Source organism: Anopheles moucheti, chromosome 2 (genome assembly GCF_943734755.1).
Source record: "Anopheles moucheti chromosome 2, idAnoMoucSN_F20_07, whole genome shotgun sequence".
NCBI lineage: Eukaryota > Metazoa > Arthropoda > Insecta > Diptera > Culicidae > Anopheles > Anopheles moucheti.
In genome coordinates, this window is record NC_069140.1 from 62,468,627 (window position 1) to 62,472,926 (window position 4,300).

Sequence of the window (4,300 nt, forward strand, 5' to 3'; positions counted from 1 at the left end):
CGCCTGATTAACTCTTGGAATTTGCAACAAGGCGCGAACATGTCGCTTCTTCAACAAAACCTTGTTGGAGTAACGTTCAACAAGCGTTTTCCAAGCAATTTCATAGCCATCCGTAGTGATAGCGATGGCTTGTATCAAACTCGCAGCTTCTCCTTTTAAGGAGGCTTTCAAATAATGAAACTTCTGTATTTCATTGATTTTATCAGAAGTATGTATTAAAGAGTTGAAACTATCATGAAAGGTTAACCACTTTTTATAGTCTCCATCAAACTCCTCTAGCTTAATAGATGGCAATTTTACTCCTTTCAGATTACATGGCACTTCTTCCTTAGCTTTTTCTTCTTCTTTCTTGTGCTGCATGGGAATTACTTGAGACAAAATAGCTTTAGTTTTGAAGAATAATTCTTCCATCTCTGAGGTGGTCATACTAACTTTTGTCTGTAATTCGCTTGTTATAGGCAACGCACATAGTTCGTCAACAGACTCAAATAACTCGAATACCTTGTCCAGCCTAATCAGACGATCGCCTACTTGATGATTGTGATCTTCACTATAGCCTTTAGCGAAGCTTTCTATGTTACGGAGTGAAATTACATACCTTTCAAATCTGTTGGTCTTCGTGCGAATGCGGGTTTCTTCACTCATTGTGATGCCTTTGTTCTTATTCACTCTTAACGTTGACTAAACTGCGATTGAAAGTTTGCGTTTCACTATTGTTCCGTAGTTTGGTTGCTTCACTGGCGATACGAAATTGAGTCACTTTTTAGCGAATACTTTCCGATACGTATTCTGAGCACTACGCGAATGTTTTTTCCGACACGTATTCTGATCACTACGCTGTTGTTTGTCCAATACGTATCCTGGTCACTACGCACTAAATGTTTTGTCCAGAATAACTATATTCACTTGTTCACTTTTCACCCTACGTTGTGTTTATTATCTCTTTTAAAAAATGAACAGAAGGTCAAAGGGCCCAGCGGTCAAGCTTTTACTCGTTTCTCTGCGTTTCACCCACTTCCAACCCTCGTTGGCCTATACTTTTACGCATCGACACATGCTATCTCCGTTTTTTTGTTCGTCAAGCATGTTCTTGACTCGCTCTTTCCGAACTTTACGAAAGTTTCGCACCGTCCGCGATGTGTATGTACACGTTGAGCTTATGGAATTATCCATGTGTGTGTAAAAATCATTTTGACAGGACCGACTTTCCGTAGTAGCCATAGTTTGTTTTGCTTCGACGTGGAAAGGTGTCTTGTGAGAATAGAACAAAAATGGTGTATAAAACCATTAAAAACAATCAAAAATGGCACCCAATCGGAAGAGCTAACTACCGCCAAGTGACTGGAAAGTTATGCCACTGAAATCGGAAAGGAAACATTGAGAAAAGTTGTGGAATGTTGACCAACGCGGCGTCAAGACAAGTTGACGCTGAAAATATATTATGGCTACCGCGGGATTTTGGTAAGTAATTAAATTCAATACATTTGGACTAATTCATCTAATTTACATCTTTCTTTTATCGGTGTAGGTATTTTTTGTTATTGTAAAGTGATTGGCACGAAGGACAAGACCATGAACACTGTCCAAGAAGAATGAAGCGGAAAGGACAAAAAATTAAGCATGGTAAGTGTGTACTTTTGTATGTTTTATACAAAGTTTAAAGATTTAATTATTAATTGAAACTTTGTTTTATTTTCAGACCTACGCATAACACCATATCTGTAACCAAGAAAAGTGCAAGTGAAAAATATGTAAATAAAAGCAATAATAAATTATTTAAAAAATTACTTTTTGTCCTACGATATGATGACATAATCCCAATATGCAAGCAAATAACGCACCCATACCTAAGCGGATACCGCGCTGCACACCAATACATGCACAAAAAAGCTCTTCGTTAAGCGGGCTTCACAGAGGCTTCACTTGGACCAACTGAAGCCTCTGTGAAGCCCGCTTAACGAAGATTTTGACCGCTGGGGGTCTTCGTGTTGGCTCGAAAGCCAGGACTTCCTCGAAGGGCTCGAAGGCCAGGTCTTCCTCGTTGGGCTTAAAGCCAAGGTCTTCCTCGATGGGCCTAAAGCCAAGGTCTTCCTCGATGGATGAGAGCCGGATGATGAGGCTGTGAGAGCCGTATGCGATGCTCAGAGAACCGTCGTGATGAGGCTGAGAGCCGTCGTGATGAGGCTGAGAGCCGAACGTGGTGAGGCTGCGAGAGCCAACGTGGTGAGGCTGCGAGAGCCAACGTGGTGAGGCTGCGAGAGACGACGTGGTGAGGTAGCAAGAGCCGACGTGGTGAGGCTGCAACAGCCGACGTGAGGTTGCGAGAGCGGATGGAACTATCCTTAGTCCTTGCTCGTTCACTAATAACTAACTAAAACCAGCGAAGGATCGCCTTTTTTACCCTGTTTTTCGGGTGCGAGCGGATCACTCGCGGGAAGCATCTTACGCTCTGGTAGCAAAGATGTTGCGCTTGCTACCGTAAGCCGTGCGCTAGGCGGAATTTCTAAGAAATTTTGGTTTCTGATACAACACCAATGATGGGTAATATTCCTCCTGAAGAAGTTTTAGCGTCCACTGATGGCGCTGGTAGAGTTGGTGCTCCGATATGCTGCCTTACGCTTTTACCGGTAACTTTTATGTCTGAGGCGATAATAAGCTTTTCAAGGAGTATAGAGGCCTATTGTGGTACTGGCCACATACAACACAGCTATCGCAGCTGTCAAAAAGGGTCAAGAGCTATGGCGTTAGGGTACGCAAATCGTGCCATTATTCTAATTCGTGTAGGGCGCTATCGGGAAGCGTATTATGACTGTCAGCTAGCGCTGGACGGTGATTATCCCGAGGAAAAGCGATTGAAAGTTTGCTTCCGGCAGGCAGAATGCGTTGAAAGCTTGGACGAACCCAGTAAGTTACGTCCGATTATCGGGGGCATATCGAAGGCGAACGACACGAAGGAGCTGTCGAAAAATGGACAAGCAAAATTACAAATGCTTAAGGCAAAATACGCGGCAGCTGAGAAATGTACGGTGGGAATTACACATACAGCACCAGAACCCGAGAGTCGATACAAAGCATCCTGAAAGGGGTAGGTAAAACCTTTGGTTTAAAATATTGAGCATGAAACATTAAGTAACAATCCTTTTCCATTCTCAAGCGTTGATTCACCGACTCAAGGGCGACACGTCTAACTGCAGTTGTAGACTCATACCATTGATGTTAAGTGGCACGTATTTTCTTCTCTGGCGGACATTTTGCACATTTACTGTAACAGTTCTGGTGTTGGTATGTCTTCGACGAAAATGCGTTTTATGATTGTTGGTGCGCGCAAAATCAGTCTTCGTTTTGCTAAACCCTTCTGTTAGGATTACACGAAGGCGAACCCTGCAACGGGGCGAAATCGGTCGTCGGAAGTGTGGAGTCCGACAGTCGCTCAGTGGACAGGATCGCTGAATAGGATAGCGAGAGAGAGAGAGCGAAAGAGAGAAAAGGGGAAATGCGTAGCCACACGCGGCTGCGTACGAAAAAAAAGGTCAGTCAGCTGAGGACAGGAGCCAGGTTGAGCGAAGGCGAACCTTTCTGAAGAAATTTTCTTTTTTTTCGTAAATGTGTTTTTTATCACGTATTTCGTTATTCCGTGAATAAAGAAGAAGTTACTATCAGAACGCATTTCGTGCTCCGTGTGCCTACAGCTTTGCCTTCAGAAAGAGTGCATTTGTGCGTCTTTAAGTAACGGGAAAGTTAAAATTATGGGACCGAAGAAACGTGGTTGCCAGGCGTGTGGCGATAAAAGCGAAGACACCTTATACGTGCAGTGCGACGCGTGTGACAAGTGGTGGCACTTTACATGCGTTGGGATAACGGTACCTCTCGAATCGGTGCAAGAGAGCGCGTGGATATGCGACGGGTGTGTAAAACACGCACAATCCACACGGCAAGCGGTCGAGCCCATTCCAGGATCATCGAAAGCGGTTACTAAGGCGAAAATGAAAGGAGGCATTGTTGATGAGGAAGGAACGCGTTCAGCGATCTCGATGCGGCAAGTGTTGGGGGTTACGCAGTATTACACATTAAGTGAAACTGGGAGTTCGGATTGAATGTATAACAAGGAAGAGAAAAACACGTGCACTTTCCTGTACGTCTATTGGCGGAATCAAATTTACATGCAATCATTATTCCAGGGTTGAGCAACCTGCGGTCCGCAACTGTCAAGCTAATGTTGAGGGGTAGGAAATTGCTTACTTCAACACTCCTCCTCAATTAATAGCCCTCTACTATAATCCTACTAATCCTAGATTACTCG

At 43.8% G+C, this 4,300-nt stretch overlaps 1 long non-coding RNA gene across 1 annotated transcript; it reads left to right on the plus strand.

Moving 5' to 3' along the window:
• Positions 1-1,389: 1,389 nt before the first annotated feature.
• On the plus strand, positions 1,390-1,773 carry LOC128298983 (uncharacterized). Its single transcript, XR_008287287.1, has 3 exons — positions 1,390-1,461; positions 1,529-1,623; positions 1,700-1,773. It is a non-coding gene; the product is annotated as an uncharacterized LOC128298983 (long non-coding RNA).
• The last annotated feature ends 2,527 nt before the right edge of the window (positions 1,774-4,300 follow it).